The sequence below is a fragment of the Bubalus bubalis genome, chromosome 7 (assembly GCF_019923935.1).
Source record: "Bubalus bubalis isolate 160015118507 breed Murrah chromosome 7, NDDB_SH_1, whole genome shotgun sequence".
In the NCBI taxonomy this organism is placed as follows: domain Eukaryota; kingdom Metazoa; phylum Chordata; class Mammalia; order Artiodactyla; family Bovidae; genus Bubalus; species Bubalus bubalis.
In genome coordinates, this window is record NC_059163.1 from 47,409,979 (window position 1) to 47,432,071 (window position 22,093).

The window sequence follows — 22,093 nt, forward strand, 5'->3', positions numbered from 1 at the left end:
TAATGAATCAGAATCTTGTTTAGCTATCTTCAAAAGTTGGTAATATTGTGATATGTAATGATTATATTTCAAAATTCTTTTCTTTTTCCCCCTCTCTGGAAAAAAAACAGGCAGTGCTTCTCTTCCCAACAGACTCAACGTAAACAAGATACTTAAATGATCACCTTGTGGAAGGCTATACTTTTCTCTCATTCAGTATTTTCCAACAAAAGGTATTCTTTGAGGGAAAGGCTCTGATTAAAGGCCCATAAGGTAATAATATTACCTCCATTCAATATTTTTCATGCAAAAAGTAAACAAACCAGAAAACTATAAAGAAGTGCTATTATTAAAAAGGGAGGGGTAGGTAATGAAATTCCTGGGTGCAGGAGTAGGAAGTGTTTTTTTCTTTTTTTCATCATTAAGGATTAGAGAACTACAATTTTGAGATCCATCTGGATGGAAAATATTGTAGAAATGTGAGATTAACACCAATTCATAATGAACATTTCTGATTGAAAAGGCATCAAAGGACAAACATATTTGTGTAGTGAAGGTTTTGATCTTAATACTATTAAAATGGGCTTTTATCACTGTTCATTTTCTTTCTGGTTTCCAAGAGAATTGAGTTTTTGACTAAGGGAAAAGCTTGGAATCAATTTATAGGGTGCATGCGAGGACACAGCAAGGTGGGGACTGCCCAAGATGATCATTGCACAAAAGAAACCTCAAAAGCAATTTTCCACTTACTTTTCTCTGCAATAGAAAATCAGAGGTTCTGAGACATTTGAAGAGTTAAAATAGAGTTAGTGGATTAGTATAGTTCTCTGTTGATTTGTGCAGGTTTATATAGAAAAGTTTTTGAAAAGTCTTCATTAGCAAACTCAGAAACCTCGAAGGATCACTGAACACAACTTTAAGTTCTGCTGGGTTTTGTCTGTCCACATTTTAATTTCTACAATTCCCAAGAAGTTAATTCTTAGTTTCCAGTCTCCATCTTTACCTCTCAGCAGCCAAGTTCTGAAAAAAGAGTCAGGAATGCATTATTAACAGAAGAGGGTTTAGGAAACAAAATCAGATTGTTACTCTTTGCTTTTTCTTAGGAAATGCTGCTCTTTGCCTTGACCTCTCCCTCCCCACCCACCACCAGAGATATTTTGGTTTTCTCATTCTTTAAAAATTGAAAATCCATGTTAAAAACCAAAACCAGGAAACCCTCTGGTGCTTTGGTAGAGAAGCAGGTGGAACACTAGCAGGACCCGAGTGTTCATAGCCCTTGGCAGTGGGGGACAGTAGCTTGACTTCCGAAGTACAAGCAGGGGACATTGTCATTTCTGTCCACTGAATGCACGTCACAGTGGGTTCAAGGTGAGTAAGCCTAGAGAAGAGAGGGATGCTGCTGGTTTAGCTCCCTATAGGTGTCTTTGAAAAAGAGGTTTCCTGTAGCAAGGTACAAAAACCCACTCCCGATTGAGCAAAGGGGCAATTTATTGGTGCCACTGCATTGGGTCTCAGAGACAAATGCATTCATAGAGTGCAACCCTTTTGAGACTCTTCCATCTCCATCTCAGCTGCTCAGATGAGCGACTTATTTTCTCAAGTCATGTTTCTCCCAGACTGGCATGATGGCTGCCCAAACATCAGGGTCCTTGCCTTTTTGGTCACCAGAAAGGAAGCACTGTCTTCGTTTAAATCTCAGTGAAGTCCTCTGCTCGCCCCCATTTGGGTCTCATGCTCTTATTCTATAGCAGGGGGAGCAGAATCCATGATGGGCAATGCACAGTAGGACCCCCAACATTGAAGGGGAGGAAGAACTTCTTCCCCAAACCCTTTTCTTGAAGAAAAGACGTTCTGAATCTGAGCAGACAATTAACATACTACATTTTACAGATGGTGCGATACTTTCTCTCCCCACATTTTAACATCTCTGAAATCATGATCAGTGTCATGTCATAGTTAATTGGCAGAATTTCTTCTTTTTTAACATTACCTAAAGTAGTGGTTCATCTTATAATGGATGACATCTTAGAGTCAGTGAAATATGGGCTGGCTGAAGGCATGTGAAGGTCAAAAGGAGAGTAGTAATAACAGCAGACAAAAGCAACAGTAGGCGTGACTGCCTGGATCAGGGAGAAAATGCCAAGGATCAAAACCTCAATACTAAGGGAGGGATACGGAGGTTAACACCGAGAACACTGTCATGGTTTTGTAGCCAGTGAACCTCGGCTTCTGTCACTGACTCAGATGAGTTGCCTGAGGGAAACTGTTCAACTCAAGAGCCTTTGTTTCCAGTTTAGGAGCTGACAGTTCAGAAGCCTGTCTGCCCCTCTGGAAGGCTGTAAGAGTTAAAGAGTTGACAGCTTTCTGTGTGTGGGTCTCTTACCTACCCTTCTGTCTTATTCAGGACAGTTGCTGGGGTGGTAGAGATTTTTTCGATCCCCACAGGTGTCCAAGAAACCCCTTTCAGGAGCTAAATATTCCACACATCCAGGATCTATACAGGATGTATACTGATCCTCTATCAGTCACATTGGTAACACTTTATCTTCTTTCATCAGTTCTAATTGCCCAGAAAACAGCAAAGGGGCAAGGTGGAAGCAAAACCCAAATGACTTAGCAGAGCCCCTGCTGTGCCCTCCAAGTCTGTTTTGAAGATTTATTTCTACACTGAATTAACTAGAAGGTGGGGGACTAGGAGGAGAAGAGGAAGTACATGCTAATAGCTGCATCGCGTTGCAACAAATTAAGCTCAGTTTCCACAATGACAAAATACACCGAGTGCATATTAACCAGGCAGTTTATTGCAGTAACTATTCTGAGGGATGTTTTGTTTCTGTTTATTAAAGTGTTTCCAGATCCAATGTCTTTGCAGCCTTTTTTGGACAAATTCAAGTTTGGCTGAGACAAGCGGACTGAGCACATTCTCATTAATGCAAAAAGTTCTATTGTTCTCATGTCCCAGGGAAAACAAAAGGTACTACTGAGAGTGGGGGGGGGTGTAATTTGGGGGATTTGGGGTACATATGCTCCCAAAACACACTATGGAGCATTAGGTCAGCATGCTGAGAGAGAATATAAAACCGGATTAACAGGAACTGAGTGGTTATTCTGGAATGCCACCCCCAGTCTCCCACCAGCCCAGTGCCATGAGTTCAAGGGGAGCAGGTATCACCACACTGGCCTTCCCCCTCTTGGAGGGGATATGGGGAGAGATGGCAGCAATGCATAAGGCACATCTCTCTTGGAGACAGCCCTGTAAGAAACAGAGGCACGTCATCCTTCCTACCAGGAGGACTGGGGGCAACCAGACTGGAAAGCTGCTCTTGTCAGAGCCTGGTGGTCCAGGGCTCGACTGAACCCAGTGATTGACATGCCCTGAACACCAGCGTTGCAGTGACATATCCATTCAGTGACGCATGACTTATCTAAAGGACAAGAGATTCTGGTCTCTCTATTCATCCACAAGCCCACCCCACCATTTCCTGGCATCCCAGGCATCATGGTCTATATGGACATTTATTCATTTATTTCCTCGCTTATTCAACAAGTGTGTTTTGAGTGTGCCTAGCGTGTGCTTGGGCTTCCCAGGTGGTGCTAGTGGTAAAGAACTTGGCTGCCAATGCAGGAGATGTAAGAGACGTGGGTTCAATCCCTGGGTCAGGAAGATCCACTGGACAGGGGCACAGCAGCCCACTCCAGTATTCTTGCCTGGAAAATCCCATGGACAGAGGAGCCTAGCAGGCTACAATCTGTGGGCCCACAAAGAGTTGGACACGGTTGAAGTGACCTAACACACACACAGCATGTGCTCAGCCCTGTTTGAAGCCCTGGGGATACAGCAGTAAAGAGCACAAATTGAAAACAAGGCAAAAATCAACTCCCTGTCTTGATGAAGCTTACATTCTAGTGGATATCAGGGGCTTGGCCTCTCCAGCATCACTTCCCTTGAGGCCAGCCCTTCGGTGTTCCTTTGAGGAGCCATTCTCAAGCTCTGTGATGGAGACGAGGTTGATGAATCCTTGACTGGAGAGGCAGCTGTAAACTCAAGGCCCCACAAAATTGGGACACGCAGCCCCTTGAGACCTGCAGCCCCTTGAGACCTGCCATTTCAGCTGGTGGGGCAAGGAGTGATTAGCTGGAGAGATATAAGTCTAGATCTGTAACTGGCCACCTCTACCACCATACAGGGACAGCCTGCTTGGTACTGAAGTGGACACAGAGGAGAACTGAGCTGAGGAATGGATAGACACTGAGAGAACTCCTGAAATGTTTTCCATGCCCAGTACCCAACGATTTCCATTTTTACTAGGCCAGTTGAGTTGGGTTTCTGTTATTTGCAACCAGAAGATACCTGAAAAGTAGCATCTCAATTCCAGTGAAGTTGTAAAGTAAGAGTTGGTTTTCTGTGGCTTCTCTCTGATATTCTTGCATACCTTTCCCCAGAGAAACCCAGCACAGTCATGCCAGGGCAGTCTTGGGATATTCCCAGAATGTATTCGATTCCTCTAACCCACTGGACCAAGGTATACATTTTCCGTACTCTTTGGCACTCAGGTCCCTTCTCCTTCCATGGAGAGATATCATAGTGCAAGGGGAGCTGCCAGGTGTCAGAGACCAACAAGAGCTGACTTTTGAACCCTATCTCTGCACCACCCCAGCTATGTGGCCTTGGGCAAGTCATATCCCCCAGGTTCATTTTCAGCATCAGTGAAATAGGAATTAGAGTCCCATCCTCACAGCATCGCACATAGGAGGACCAACACACACACGAATGGGTCTCCTCTCCCTCCACTCTGCCATTTCTCTCTTATCAAAACAGTGACCACACTGGATGTCTTATGACAACCTGATCAGGCGACTTAGGAGACATGAGTGAAAAGAAACTTGGTGGTGGAGGGGGCAGGGGTCCCCAAGCAAGGGAAGACTGGTTACAGATCTTTACAAGGGCTTTATATTTGGCCCAGGGTGCTGCTGACCTTCTGGGCTGGCTTTTAACCCCCAGCCCTGAAAGGGAATGCATGAAAAGTCTACAGTGACAGCAAAGTGAAGCGTGCTTCTTTCCAGGGATATTTACATTTGAAACTGGAACAGTTTCTTGTTGTAAACGGACGACTCTTAATTACAGGCATTAAATTGGGGCTGAAGGGAGACAGTGTGCACACATCGAGGGTTGGATATACCACAGTGGCATCCATTTACTCGCTCCGTGGATGAAGCCAGGTCTGATGGGTGAACCCCCAGCACTGCAGGCTCTGAATTGATCTCTCTCACCTCTCTTCTCTGAAATAAATGTGTGTGTTGTGGCCTGAAGTGTCTGAACCTCCTTCCCCACAGCAGTCATCCTGCCAGCAGCAAGGCCCCACCCTGCGATAGAGGTTCCGATGCTCTCTCAGCTCTCTCGCTGCCTGAATGTGGTAATGACCTAGGTTCTGTCCATTAGACGCAGCATCTGGGGTTCTCTGACACAAAAGTCAGAGAGTGTGAAGGATTCTTCATGGGGTAAAGCAGGTGGCAATTGTTCCAGGGATGCAAAAAGGGCTGCCCAACACCCTATACCTACAGGGTTAGGGACCTGAGGGATGACAACAGATGTTCTCTGCCTGGTGCTCCAACTCCCCAGGGACTCTATGAATTAGAGCTCTCATTTCAGTAAATTAATTTCTATATAAATTAGCCAGAGTAATCTGGTGTTGCCTGGAAAATCAGAATCGTAAATGATACCCACCTGTCCACAAAAGGCATCTATTCCTGGCTTCTCCTATTTTCTGAACCTCACATCTTGTTTCTCCATTTGTACCTGCCACTTCCAAATTTACCCAGGATCTTTCCTGGGTTTCTTTCCTGAATGTCAACTCTTCAATGTCACATAATCGTCAATGGCACCTCCAGTGTCCTGGTCCCTCAATAGTAGTTAGTGACCATGAATCTAAACCTCCACTCCTTTTTCGTTTGCATCCTGTACCCATTCTGTCTTTCAGAACATCTGCTTAGGCACAAATATGCATGGCATGCCTACTACAGAGGGCAGCAGGAGCACTGTGCTGTCCAGTCCTCAAAGGCTTGGGCTCCCTTGGGAGAATTCTTCCTCTTTAATAGTTCCCCAGTCCATCACAGATTCTTCCTCTCTGGAAGTGTATCCATCTTGTCCCTGAATTATTAGCAACACACTCCTCACCTTGGGCTGTTTTCTTCACCCATCTTTGTGATGAGCCCTCCATCCTCTGATGTGTTTGGAATCCCATCACGTCTCTTGTCAGACACCCACGGTGGTTCATTACAGTGTTGCAAATATAATCAGAGTGTTAGATAATGAGGTCTCATAAGCCCCTGGCAAGCAAGCACCTCTCTCACCTCTCTGTTGCCTCTTAGTAAGCAGTACACCGGGCTTACGTGATCTGCTTCCAACCCCAGGTCCCCCTGAAATGTAATAGGCCATTCCCCACCAGGAGGGCTTCACCCACCTTGTCAGACATCAGAATACTCCTGGGAGGTATATTCACATGAGTGCCCTTGGGCTCCAGATGGTCTAGAAAGTCCAGCATTCCCTGGGCACATGTACTATTTCCCGATACAGTTTTTGTTGATTGTGTGCTTGACACAGTTGGGCTTTTTTGGTTTATATTTTGGTGTGTACGTGTGTGTGATTTAGAATCTTCGAGACTATACATTTCTCAAAGGCATGGACAGTGTCCCATTTCTAACTCTCCTTGCCTGTAGTTAGAATAATAATAATGATATAAATATTTGTATTTTGCCTAATTGTTTACAAAGTGCTGTCAACGAATATTAAAAATGTCTCCCAGTGACATTGTGAGGTGGGAATAGAAGTATTGCAGTTAAGACATTAGGCTCTGGATCAGGTAGACTGAATTAAATCCTGACTCTGTAACTTGATATGGACTGGTGTCTCGGTTTATTAATCTCTGAACAGGGGAAGACAGTGGTTCTGAGTTCATATGGTTGTTGTAAGAATGTTGTGAATGAGTCCAGGTGTGAAAAGTGCCTGGCATATAGAACAGGCCCAATTAAGAGTACTGTTGACTCTTGAACAACACGGGTTTGAGCTGCACTGGTCCACTTATAGGTAGATTTTTTCAATAAATATGCGCAGTACTACATGAATCACATTGAGTGAATCCTCTTTGGATGTGGGATTGCAGCTGTGGAGGGCCGACGTGGGACTTGAGCATCTGAGAATTTGGGTATATGCAGGGGGCACCTGGGACCAATCCCCCAAGGATAAGGATGATTGTCTTGTTATTGTTGCTATTGTTTGATGCAGTAACCATCTTCACTTTACAAAGCAGGGAAAGGTGAAGTAATTTGCTTATGGATTTGTTAAACTAAGAAGCAGAACAGGATATAGAACAGGCTCTAAGTTGCCACAGCTGTGCCATACACAACATATCATAGGGCCCCTGACGATTCAAAGCATCTCACTCTACTCACTGGGAGAACTGGATGGGCATTGCCAACGTGTATGCAAGAATCCAAAACACCAAAAGCACTGGGGTCTTACCTGTGGCAGATTCATTTTGATATTTGGCAAAACTAATACAGTTATGTAAAGTTTAAAAATAAAATAAAATAAAAAAAAAAAAAAAAGCAACTATGTAAAGACGCCAGTGTGACATTCTTTGAGAAGATTTGCCTTCTCCCCTATTCACATATACCTTTGAAAAGTTAAAATGTCCCCTCCTGAGAGATCAGAAGCTGCTGAGGAAATACCTCAGGTGCTGGCTTGCCAACCACTTCAGAGAACTGAAGTCTTGAGCCACTGGGCTCAAGACTTACAGGTACTAAATTAGAGACTTTTAAAATTCCATTTTTCCTCACTGGTGAGGGGAAGGAGGGCAAAGTCTCCAGAGCAACGTTTCTCAAGAAGCCCATCCCCGGGATCAATCAATATGTCACTTTTCTGTTGCCACAATATAGAGTAAGGAATGAAACGCCCCATTGGCAAAGAAAAACAGTCACATTTTGGAATGAAAAAAACTGTCCACCAGGACATTCCAATGGAATGTGGGACTGTGGAGAGGGCTTCAGGCTTGTTTCATGATGTGCTGTGTGACCCTGAACAACATCCCCAGCCTTGGGGGCTCAGGTTCCTTATCTATGTGACGGGGAGAATACCCCCACCACAGGATTACTGTGGGGATTAAATGAGATAATGCCCTCGGATCACTGGGCATTGGGTCTGGTTAACAACAGCGTTCAAGACAGATTTTTAAAATTCTAGGTTCTATTTAAAATTGGTCTTGGCTCAGTCCATCCAGTGATTTCCACATAGGCCAGCAAACCTGGGTGGGATTGTGTCTGGGAGGGAGTAGAATGTCTGCTCAGCTGCAGATGGCTCCACGTGACTTCAGGTTACCTCTTAGCAGCTTCTCAACACCCACACCCTGAAGAATGTAGCTAATTGTAATTTTACTTTCCTTTTAGAATTTGATGTAATCTTTAAACCTTAAGGCACATAAATCTCAAGTGCACAGCTCAATGAGGTTTTAGCGTGGGTATGGCTGTGTTGTGATGACCCAGATCAAGTGAAAGAATATTTCTATTATCCTTGAAGTTTCCCTCTGCCCACTACAGACCGTACACCTCCACTCCGAGTCATAACAACTCTTCTCGCTTGCATCCCCTCAGATTTGGTTTGCTTTTTCTCTTAGAACTTGTCTTTAAAAGAGAAACAGAAAAAGCCCTTCCTGCTTTTTAAGTCACCTGCCACCATCCTCAAGAACAATTCTGTTTTAGCCTAAGGTTCTTCTGAGATTGGAGAAAGAAGTGGGAAGAAAAAAACCAGATTGGTGAGGAAGATGAAGTCAGGAGAGGCCAGCCTTGGGATAGGCTTTGTCCTGTAATGTGAGGACAAATCCTGGGTAAACAATTGATGTAACAGAGGAGGTGTTTACAGACTGAAAGGTTAATCAGTGCCTCCGAGGAGCCCTGAATACTCAGGCTCTCTGTCATTGACAGCAAGTGTGCATGCTCAGTCAGTCATGTCTGACTCTTTGTGACCCCATGGACTGTAGCCCGCCAGGCTCCACTGTCCATGGAATTTTTCAGGCAAGAATACTGGAGTGAGTTGCCATTTCCTTCTCCAGGGGATCTTCCCAACCCAAGGATCAAACCCATGTCTCCTGATTCTTTACCACTGCAGCACCTGGGAACCCCCATTCACTGCACAAAGACACTCAAAGACGCAGTCAAAGGCCATCCGAAATGACATCAGAGAGGATGGACTGAAGAAAGCCTTCCAGGTAGAAGGTCAGTTTTGCCAGTTACCTGCAGAGATGAGCACTTGCTGTCATCAGGCTTGGAAACAAGACTCAGGGGTGGCACGTGAACTCCTAGGAGGAGGAGGTGCCCAAATTCCACCCAGAATGAGGGGAAAGAAGAGGGAGGGGGCAGACAATTCCAATTCCAGAAGGTGTGCCTGTAGCTGTTCATGTTCAAACAGCTCGTGCAATCCTTGAGCCTCTAGATAATCTTTCTCTTAGTTTATGAGACTGTGAGGGGATTATATTAACTATTCCTGATTCCTCTGTTGACACTTGGATTAGCTGTGCTGATGGAAGGGCAGGGCAGCCTTTTAGCCTAGGTGGCAGGGGGAGAATGTAATCAGGGACCACACAGTGCAGTGTTAGGGTCAACCCAGCCAGGTCAGGGAGGCGTTGTGAGAGTCCATCAGAAAACAGGGCTCCCCTTCTGTGTTTTTCTTCCCAAGCTCAACGCTCATTGAGAAGGAGCTGGATACAGTCCAGTCCATCCATGAGATTGCCCTGGGCCAACTTGTAGCGCACGGGACAGGGATGTGGGCTTCCCTGGTGCTTCAGATGGTAAAGGATGTAAGGTTCTGGCATCTAATCAGGTAGCTGAACACAATTAGAAGCAATCTATAAAACAGAGTCATCCTTAATACAAGTAAAGATGTCAGGCTCTGTGTTGACTGATATCCTTTAGTGCCTTCACCTCCTTTCCACTGACTACACGTCTCAAAGCTGTAGAGAATATTGCGGCATGCTCCCAACATTCTGTCCTGGCTGTATATCTTTAATAAAACAAATTTTAAGCACCTCCCAATTATGTATGAAAGTGTGAAAGTGTTAAGTCACTCAGTCATGTCCAAAACTTTGCGACCCCATGCACTGTAGCCCACCAGGCTCCTCTGTCCATGGAATTGTCCAGGCAAGAATAATGGAGTGGGTTGTCATTCCCTTCTCCAGGGAATCTTCCTGACACAGGGATCGAACCTGGGTCTCATGTATTGCAGGCTTATTCTTTATGTCTGGGAATAGAGGCAGGGAAACCCCCAATTACACATATCTGTTTTTAAATTATATATATGGACTACCCTGCCAGTGTATTCTGTGTAGTAAAAACAAAAACAAAAGGAATATTTGAAAAAAATAGAGAGGAATAATATTCTTACAGATTTTAATTTTAGTTTTTAACAGTGCAAAAATATTTTGCTTTTATCAAACAGAATCAATACATTTTAGCAAGAGCAGCAGTTTAGTAAATCTTTGTTTAATCCATTATGATGAAACAGTTTGACATGGTTCTAAGCTAATGCAGATGAGTTCAAACCTTGGTTTGCAAGACTGTGAGAACTGAAAAAGTTTCCTTACCAAGGGACACAGTGGCTAAAAGAAGAAATGCACTCCTGGCTGGAATTAATAAATGACAGGTGTTTTTTGTTTGTTTCCTTAGTCTTATTTGTAAATTATGCACATTTTGTTGGAATTTGGCTAGGAATTTTGTATTCCTTGATGTCTATCAATTGTTCTTACAAAATAGCCTTGCATTGTTCTCATATTGTTAGGATTTTTAACCAGTGGCTCAAAAACCACTGAAATTCTTTGTTTGGGAGATCTTTTAACAGGTTAAAAATTATATTTCCAATTTTTAAAAGAGTGTTGACATGTGGCATATTTACACTGTTTGTACCAAGAGATGAGACATTCAAATCATTTCCAAAATGCTCTTCTCACATATAAGTTTCTTTAGAAAGACTTTCCTACTTGTTAAAATGTTACCTTTACCTTGAGGGGACAGATAAAGTGTGTTTATTTTTTCAAAAATATCTGCTAGATACTATTTGTCATCAGAGTAAAGGTCTGAAATATGAAACACTTCATCCTTACAGAAGAAAAATGGGGAACTCATCTTTAAGTTTGACAAGTCTATTCAGAACTTTTCCAAAGGACAACTTGTGAAACTCAGGGTGTTTCAAAAATAGTTTCATCCATCTCAATAGAAGAGACTGCTGATTCTACTGTCTAGAATAACACAGTAACCAGTCATGTATGAACAGCAGTAGCTCTCTATAACTGAAGAGCAAGGAAGAAAGGGGACACCATGGCTAACCCTCTGCCTTGGAGACCTACTCTCCAATACAAGGTGCAGGGTGTCTCCCATGCTGTGTGTGACAAGTATTTGACTTAGGGTGCCAATGACAACCCACATAATACATTTTCTGTGTTTCTTCAAGATTAAAAATAAACATATAGATAGAGAAGCTTGAGTTGTCCCTGTGGCTCCCATTCCACTATGGAGACTTGTGTTGCTCTTGAGTTAGATTGATTCTGTATTGACCTACTTTGGCAACTAAACAACAACTTCATAACTCTAGTTGTGAGACTTGAGGTGCTTTATGTAGCCTTGCTGTGCACAGCTTTTCTCCAGACTTGAGATACTGGCAGCACTGACCTCATTGTCTTGATAAGAGGGTCACATGACATGTCGCATGAAATCACTAAGCATGGTGCCTGGTGTGATGGAACTGGCCACACCAGTACTTGCACATCAGGTTCCACAGATCAAGAAGCATGCTTTAAACAGCTCTTGCTCAAAAACCATCCATCTGAGACAGTCTATTCAGTTCAGTTCATTTCAGTCGCTCAGTCTTTGCGACCCCATGGACTGTAGCATGCCAGGCTTCCCTGTCCATCACCAACTCCTGGAGTTTACTCAGACTCATGTCCATTGAGTTGGTGATGCCATCCAACCATCTCATCCTCTGTCGTCTCCCAATCCGTTTCCACCTCAATTTCAGGTCTGACTTTGGGAATGGTAGATATACTTCACTGGGGCTCAGATGTTGGATCCAACTCATTGATGGTGGCTTCTTAGAGCACTGAATTGAAATGGACTGTGACATTGAATGTAAGTTCAAAGAGGGGAAGAGTGCAGTGAATGATCAATTATGAACGTCTGTCATGGGCGTAGGGGGAGGGAATGGTAGCAAGCCTCCCAGACACTACTGATCCTTATCTCATTTCTGTGCACCTTCAGGACCTGGTGAGTGCCTTGATCATCCTTACATCACCAGTCCTTATCACCGTTTCTACAACAGACTGGGGGTCAGACCTGGTTTGTTGAATAAAGGGAATACATAAACAAATGGCTCTGTCTTGTCATTACCATCACCTCCATTAGCTTGAAGAAAAGTATTGTTTTCTAAAAAACAGTCTGATCATAGAATGCTGCATAGAGGGCTTCAGAGTTGGACCAGCAGGTCTGAGCAGGTACCTCAAGTTGAAGAAGGGACTGTTGAAGGAGGGCTGTGGAGAAAGATGAGACTGAAGAGCAGAGGAGGAGGAGATAGGGAAAGCCAGTGGTAGGATTTGTGGGACACAAACCAAAGTCTGGCAACCTACAAGTCACAGCTAACCAAAGTGACTGTACTTAGCTCTCTGAATTATATAAAGGAGTACTTTATGTGCTTTTAAACCAGTATTTAAAAAAAAAAAAATGTTGGGTAGCACAGAGGCAAAAGTATTTCTGTGACTGTAAAAGTCAAGAATTTTAAGGGTAGCTTTCTGTGTTCATTTTTGCAACCTATGAATGTGTGATTCTGTGCTGGATGAAAACAGCTAGTTTGTAAGAAAAACTCACCTCATTTGGTGTGGCCAGAAAGACAACTATGAAATTTAGGCATTTGTAGAAATACAGATTTGAAGATCAGATCAAGGAGTCAAAACTTTAAATTTTGAAGATTAGAAATTATTTCTCTTCGATTTTTAGACACAATTTTCATTTTTATAGTCTATCCCATAATCCCACCACCAATGTGCCATGTAGACAAAGTTGTCTTTTTCAAACTGAAGTGAACTAACACTCAGTGAGTTTTAGAAATTGAAACACTGCTCATGCTCTCTTGAGCTAAGCCACATTCCTTGGGTGTTATAAAACTTGAACTAGGAATGACTGTGAGAGGTATGCAGACATATAAAACAAGTATGCTTTGCTACATATGCATGATAATTAATGTATAATTACAATTTAATGTCTGCCATTAACTGCAGAGTAATGTTCTTCACTCGCTGTAAACAGGCAACAGAAAACACCCACTCAAGTTGCTAAGCATGCCTTTGATTCCCTGACGCTTTTATGCCAGACGCAGTAAATTAAATCCTTTAGGGTTCTCCTCTAGAGAAGAGAGATTTTTCTTGCCAGTTATTCTGTAATGAACATTCGCCAATCCTTGACTGATGTTGGATATGAAGTTGCACATTAACTGTGTATTAAATAGCACCTGCTGTGTGTACAGAATGCAGTCAGTAGTACAAAGGAAACCTCGGTGGGCACTTGAGAGAGCCCAATAAGCAATGTTCCTCTTCCATGATCAACTTCTGAGCCATGTGAAAGTCAGACAAAAGGATAAGGCAGCCAGGAAACGAAGTCATCTTTTTTTCACTGACAAAGCTGATATTGGAGAATGTGGCTTATATGCACAACTGTTAGATGGGGAAACAGTGACAGACTTTATTTTCCTGGGCTCCAAAATCACTGCAGATGGTGACTGCAGCCATGAAATTAAAAGACGCTTGCTCCTTGGGAGAAAAGTTATGACCAACCTAGACAGCATATTAAAAAGCAGAGACATTACTTTGTCAACAAAGATCCATCTAGTCAAAGCTATGGTTTTTCCAGTAGTCATGTATGGATGTGAAAGTTGGACTATAAAGAAAGCTGAGTGCTGAAGAATTGATGTTTTTGAAATGTGATGTTGGAGAAGACTCTTGAGGATCCTTTGAACGGCAAGGAGATCCAACCAATCCATCCTAAAGGAAATCAGTCCTGAATATTCATTCGAAGGACCGATGCTGAAGCTGAAACTCCAAAAACTTTGGCCACCTGATGCAAAGAACTGATTCATTGGAAAAGACCCTGATGCTGGGAAAGATTGAAGGCAGGAGGAGAAGGGGACGACAGAGGATGAGATGGTTGGATGGCATCACCGACTCAACGGACATGAGTTTGAGTAAACTCTGGGAGTTGGTGATGGACAGGGAGGCCTGGCGTGCTGCAGTCCATGGGGTCGCAAAGAGTCGGACATGACTGAACGACTGCACTGAACTATTGGTTCTCGACCCAGAATTTGGCAAATCAGCCTACCTAGTCATAGACCAGCCTGGAGGACCACAGATGCAGCCTCTAAAGCTTACAGACATGGGGGTCAGAGAGGCATGTGTACCCCTGCAGAAGAGACGGGAGCTGGGCTCCAGCATCACCTTCCAGACTGACCAATCAAATGAAGTCACTTCTTGAACCTCTTTTCTAGTGTAGCCCCTGATGGCTGTGAAGTTGTGACAAGGGACACTGCCTAGATCCAGATTCAAGAGAAGGACAGCAGAAGGTCATCAAAATACTAAATATAATCAGAACATGCAGGAAATACAACATCCATTTGAATATAGGCTTCAAGAAGGCAGGGTTTTTTCCTACAAATTCTTTTTCTGCAGCTGTTTGTTCACTGCTATATTGCCAATGCTTAGGAAAATTACCTGCCACAAATAAGGTGTTCATTGAATGAATGAATAGGAGTGAGTGAGTAGGCAGAGAGGCAACACTAGTGTAACATACCTGGAGCTCCTTCTTCATGGAAAGAAATACTGTTTATCTGCCACGTGCCTATGAGATATGATGATGATGATGATGATGATGATAGCCATCTTAGGAAAATTAGTTTTGATTTGACAACTCTGCCATTACATGATATCATAGTGTTATTTGTGGGCAAGGAAAAAAGAATGTCATTCTCAGTGCTAATATTTATTGGACATGTATATTAGGTGCTGGAACTTTTCTAAGCTCTTTACAAGTATTAACCCTCCTAAACTTCGTAGCAATCCTTTGATGTGGGTACCATTATTGGCCTATGTTATGTATGTGCCGAAGATCAGAGTCAAGTATAGAAAATTCAAATGCAGGCATTTGAATTCCTAAGCTCATGCTATAAGTCATAATGTTTGCATTTTACAGTTGACCCTTGAATGACACAGGTCAGAACTACGTGGGTTCTCTTAATGCGGATTTTTTTCAATAAATACATACTCCAATAATACATGATCCATGTTGGTTAAATCTGCAGAGATAGAGGAACCACGGATATGGAAGGGTGACTATAAAGTTATACAAGGATTTTCAACTGGGGGTGTCAGCGTCCCTAAATGTTGTTCAAAGCTCAACTGTACTTTGGAAATATACCTTCCTCTGTCTTCTGGTCAGGTTTTCTTCACCCCTGTATGATTTAGTCTCCACATCTACACATTGGTGATGAGTGTGTGTGTGCTCAGTTGCTCACTCGCATCTGACTCTTTTTGACTTTATGGACCATAGCCCACTAGGCTTCTCTGTTCATGGGATTTCCCAGGCAAGAACACTGGAGTGAGTTGCCATTTCCTTTTCCAGGGGATCTTCCTGACACAGGGATCAAACCCAGGTCTCCTGCATTGCCAGGCAGGCACCACTGTGCCGCCTAGGAAGCCCTATAATAATGATACTAATACTTACTTGATGCAGTGGAGGTAAATATGATAATTAGTCTTAAGCACTTAGCACCATGCCTGAAATGTAGGAAATGGTTGATTAACAGTAGTAATTGTCCTTGTCTTTAATAATGGCGAAGCCCCTGTTGACATCTTTGCAGGCTTTGCACACATCTATAGACAGGTTTCACACTTATCTATAGACAGGCTCCTCCTAGGTTGGGTACCCCACCCCTGGCTCCAGTAAGCTGCAGCAGGGATGATGGTCCCTGTGTGACAGAATCATGGTCTTTGTGGGTTCTGAGCTCTGTTTTCTCCTAAGTATAAGGTCTGGACTCTCATCCATGGTGAACTCTGACTGCTGGTGGGCCTAACTTTCTGTCTTATAAGGGAGGCCAATGCCTACCCAGCATCTATATTCAGAGAGGTCATAATGGTACACACAAACTTTGCTGTGATGGAGAAAAGGATGTGACACACCTACAGGCTATGTGTGATGTGGGCGCAGAAGGCAGCTGCATGAAATGGGATCCTCTGGGGCTTTGGGACAGCCTAGCAACCAGCACTCCTCTTCCCTGACCAAGTGCAGGATCCATTGAGATATATAACTGGAAACCAAAGTATCACTTTTTTTTAAGAAAGCTGCTATTGGAAAATGCAGTTCACATGGGCAGGCTACTTGATACTGAATTCCAGAGTTAGGCAAACCAACCTACTCAGTCAAAGCAGGCACTGGAAAAATGAGTCCCTACAGAGATCAAGGTTATTCAAGTTAAAAGAGATGATGCCTGTAAGGGTACAGGTTGGTGCCTCAATTTATGTGAGCTACTATTGTTATATCAAGAAATTTGATATACCAGCTTAACAATGAACACAACATACATGCTCGCATGCGTGCTCCATCCCTTCAGTCGTGTCCGACTCCTTGCAACCCTATGGACTGAAGCCTGCCAGGCTCCTCTGTCCATGGGATTCTCCAGGCAAGAATACTGGAGGGGGTTGTCATACCCTCCTCCAGGGGATTTCTGTAACCCAGGGATCGAACCTGTCTCTTATGTCTCCTGCACTGGCAGGTAGATTCTTCGGCAGTGGCACCTGGGAAGCCCACGAAACATACAACCTGCCATTATTATCTAGGCTACAGAATAGTTTCTCCACCTGCGACATGAAAGCCTTGAACTGCTTGGAACTTGATTTCCATTAACCCTGAAGGAAGTGAAAGAAAAGTGCAGATTATTACAGTGAAGAGAAGTTTAGACCTCTTCCTTACTGTGCTAATGCACCCATTGCCCTTTTTCCTCTGAATCTCTACAGGAAGTGGAAGTTTAAACAAATGTATCTGAAGCCTTTGGAGACGTGACTCCAAAGAACCCACTCACAGCTGAGAATCATTAAGGTGAGTTTCAGTCTATTTTGTAACAAGTCTTTGAGGTAGCATTTTTATTCTTTTTCTTTCTTTCCTTCCTCCCTCCCATCCCTTCCTCCCTTCCTTCCTTTCCTCCTTTTTTAACTAAGAAGATGTAAACAGGGCTAGATGGGCTGAATGCCAGAAAGGTGTCAATGTCAATAAGCACTGATTCCCCTAAGGGGAAATGTAAAAACTGCTAATAATTTGTTTGCAGAGGTAAGAGATTGGGGAAAGTATATGCCTGGAGCCTCCTGCAAGCTACAGCTTGCTCTCCTGCCAGCTGAGGGTTCTCGGTGTGCCAGCAGACTGTGTGCACCTGCAGACTGTCCGTGGGCCAAGTTCATCGGGCCTCACTCTCAATTAGGACACCTTTGGAAAGAAACCACGTGCCTACGTCTCATCTCCCGCATAGGGTGGTTGGGACTTGTTAGCTGTTGAGGATTTTCTCTGGCTCTGGAGACGACATGGTCTGACAGGACAGAACCTGTCTGGAGGAGAGGTCACAGGCAGGAGGGTATAGCAGGACCGGGAACATGGGACATTAGGATCCCTGACTGCTGCTCAGAAAGACTTCCCAGCCGGAGTCACTGCACGTTGGCTATTCATTTCATACCTCTTAGGGCTATCAAAAGTGATGGTGTTTACTTCTTCATGTGTATATTGTCTGCTTTCCCCACAAGAACATGAGGGCTTATGACAACAGGGGCCCGCTGTGTTATGCGTATCTCTGTAACACCCATGTCCAGGGCTGGCCCTGACTCACAGTAATCAGGAAACAAACACTTGCCGAATGAACAATTGATGAATCCTGCCCTGTGTGCTCACTTTAACAAAGGAGGACTTGGAGTCACGAAGGATCACAGTGACTGCAGTACCGAGGGGGAGGGCGGGCCTGGACTGGTACCCAGTCCTTCTGACGCCCAGTCCCACTGTCCGTCCTCACCTCCTTCAGGGCTTTACCCCAAAGGTATCCCCTTCCCCCGCCACCCTGTGGAAAGAAAACTACACCCCCTCCACCAGCCAACATTCCACATTTCCTTCCTGGTTCTATGAAATATTTCCTTCTTGAGCTCTTACCCTGACTACCATGCTCTGTTTTTATCTTGTTTGTCATTCCCTGTAGAATGTAGGCTGCGTGAGGGCAGGCATTTCATCTGGGTTGTTCACCGCAGTGAACAATAACAAAGGCAGTAGCTAATACTGATTGAGTACTTGCCATGTGTCAGACACTTAAGGGGAATCATCTCGTTTAAAATCCCTAGCAGGGAGTTTCCTGGCAGACCAGTGGTTAACAATCCACCTTCCAAGGCGGGGTAGCTGGGTAGCTGGTTCCATCTCTGGTTGGGGAACTAAGATCCCACATGCCCCCAGGCAACTAAGCCCCTCTCACCCAACTAGAGAGAAGCCCACCTTTACAAGGAAGAGCCGGAGTGCCTCAACTAAGATTCAATGCAGCCCAAAATAAATACATAAATGAATAAATATTTAAATAATAAAATAAAATTCCCAGTAACTCCATGAAGGTGCTGCTGTTAGTATGCCCATTTTACAGATGGGAAAACGGAGCTCAGATAAGATACGTGATCTGCCCCAACTAGCAAGTGACAGAGATGGAACGAGACGCCACTGCCTTAATCACTGTGCATATACTGCCCCCTGCAGTGGCCCTAATGGGAGCAGCTGGTGAAGAGCTGGGGCCTGCAGAGTGGGGTGGGGGACGGGGGTGTGGTCCTACCCCTTTGTGCCTCATAGGCAGCTGCTCTCTTCCTATGATTTGGCTGCATCCAGAGGAATCCAATAAAGCTGCAAGTAGGGTGATGGGCAGAGCCCTGGGCAGAAAACAGCGTACACAGAAGTCCCTTGAAGCTTCCCCACTGGCCCCTGTAGCGGGCATTTCACCTGAACACGTGACGCAGTCGGCCTCTCAACAGGAAGACAGGAGGCAGCCAGTCCTTAACTTCCTCCGCCTCGGTCCCTCACTTTCTTAGATGTGCCTGACCTACGGCACCTTTGTACGGGCTCGGAAAACAGTGGGAAGGTCCCAGCCTGTCAGCACTTTTCCTTTGCTTTCAGTAACAGCTTGTCTTCTGCCCTGAGAGAAGTGTGCAAGGTGCAGATGTCAAGGCCAGGGCAGAGAGTGAAGGCAAGCAGGAAGGTGCCTTCTCACTGGTCCCCCAACATGCTCCACACTGCTGGTGTCTCTACCTCCTCAGCACTCATTTCCAGGGACTTTCCACTTTTTCTTTGGATTCTTAGGTCCAAGGACCTTATTGTGGATCTTCATAGAGACGGTTTAGGAGCAGGGGAGAAATCACATTTATTGAATACCTGGGCTGTACCAGACGCATGCTGAGGGGTCCACAGAAATGGCATCTTACAATCATCATGTAATCCCATTCCATAGATGGGAGAATGGAGGCTCAGGAAAACTTGGCCAAGGGTCCTGAGAACACAAATTAAGTTTTGAAGTTCTAGCTCTACTAGCCCCTCATCTGAGTTGCACCTAACTTGTGGAAGTGGGTCCTAATGTGTCCCTAAGGGCTGAGGGCCATTGTCCTGCCTGTTCAATGCTCAGCAGCAAATACTCAGCACCCACTCTGCGTTGGGGATTGTGCTGGATGCTGGGGATATAGCGGTGAGCACAACAGACCAAAATGCCTGTTCTCACACAGCCTGCAACAATAAGATAAAACATAAAGAATCATTATAAGTGCTGTAGGTTGCAGGGAGAATGAAATAGAGCCAGAAGAAAAATGTAGAATGTTGGCGGTAGAGGGGGTGGAGTTTTCTTTCCACAGAGTGGCCAGGGATGCCCTCCTGAGAAGGTGACTTTTGATTAAAGCCCTGAAGGGGGTGAGGACTAAGAGTGGGGCTGTGAGTCAGAAGAACAGGGTGCTAGTCCAGGTTCACCCTCCCTCTGTGTGACTAGTCAAGTCACCATGTCCCTCTGTGACTGTTTCATTCTTTGCAAAATGAGCACTTAGGACAGTATTCATTTCTTCAGTCGTTTATTCAGCAAATGCTGGGTTGGCCGAAAAGTTCATTTGGGTTTTTCTGTAATATCCCAAGTGAACTTTTTGGCCAACCCAATATTTATTTCCTGATTATTCTGGGCCAGGTACAGCCCTCAACATAAACACTGCAGAGGTGAATATGACAAATGAAGCCTCTGTCTTCGTTGGGACCTCATATTCTTGTGGGGAAGACAAGTAAATGAATGAAGAAAAAATACCATTTTCTAAACTTTTTGTTTGGGATATAGCTGATTAACCACATTGTCATAGTTTAAGGTGCACAGCAGAGCAACTCAACCATATATATATATATATATATATATATATATATATATATATATGTATCCATTCTCCCCCAAACGTCCCCTCCCATCCAGGTTGCCACATAACAACAGTATCTTTGATAGACCTAAGAGTTGTGGAGTTCATTTAATACACAATGACTCTGGGTGAAAGGCAGTTCTTTGAATGGGATAGCTAAAAATCCTAAAGTTCTATATTCAGGTTCCTATATTCACCTGCCTGTGATGTCTCTCCCTGCCGACGAAGAATAGAAAGAATAGAATGGTCCATGCTAGGCGGGGACCAGTCTCACGTTGGGAAACCACCAGTGCAGAGAACCATGGGAACCATGACGGCATCACGGGCAGCACAGCTTTCCTTCTGCCTGGGGTCTTGGGGACCTCCCTGGGCCTTTCACAACTCAGTAACATTTACAGCCTGCAGAGTCAGAAGGAGGGCAGTGATTGTTATGGAATTTCACCCCAGGACTGCCATCTGTCAGTTCCTGACTTTCAGTCTAACATTTTCAGATTCTTTCCAGGTATTTGTTTCTTGGCATTTGTTTCTACTCCCTGCCATCAGAAAGCTACACTTCTGATTATTCTTTTCACGACAGTTGCAATATTCCCTGCCTGCTGAATCTCTTGCCTTTGATTTTTCTGCCTGGCGTCCTAACCTTGTTATTTTGCTTGGTTGGTATTCTTCTCTTCACAGCCATGGTGGCTCCCACTGCAGGCCTGCCTGCCACTTCATTAGCAAGCTGCTTGCACACCTTGCGGGTCATTAATAAAGATAGTAAATGAGGAAGGCCCAGCCCCTGCCCCTCGAACCCCTGCAGACACCTTCCTGGTGAATAATTACTATTTATTGTGCTGCTCTGTTTATCATCTTTTAGCCAGTTGTGATTGTGTTATTCTCTGAACTAACTTTACCAGTTAGTTCATGAGTTAGGACATGAGTTTGAGTAGACTCTGGGGGTGGGTGATGGACAGAGAGGCCTGGCGAGAGCAGTCCATGGGGTCACAAAGAGTCGGACACGACTGAGCAACTGAACTGAACTGAACTTTAACAGATTTTTCAAGGGGATTTCTCATGAGGCAGATGTTCATTCTGAGGCTTAATAGCTCCAAGAGCTGGGGAAAGTCTTTTTGGTGGAATCAGTGTCTGCTGCTGCTAAGTTACTTCAGTTGTGTCCAACTCTGTGTGACCCCATAGACGGCAGCCCACCAGGCTCCCCTGTCCCTGGGATTCTTCAGGCAAGAACACCGGAGTGGGTTACCATTTCCTTCTCCAATGCAGGAAAGTGAAAAGTGAAAGTGAAGTCGCTCAGTCGTGTCCGACTCTTAGCGACCCCATGGACTGCAGCCTACCAGACTCCTCTGTCCATGGGATTTTCCAGGCAAGAGTACTGGAGTAGGGTGCCATTGCCTTCTCCAGGAATCAGTGTCTAGGATTGGACAATTTAAAACTCCCCCAGATGCTTCTTGACCCCATGAATGCCACTACCCTGAGCCTGGCTTTAGAGGCTTCCTGGCTCATGCTGGGAAATCGCTGTTCCTATGTTTCAAGTCCCCTTGATTAAGATCTTTATGCCTTCTAAAGTCTAGTTATTATTTTTTAAAAAATCAACATGA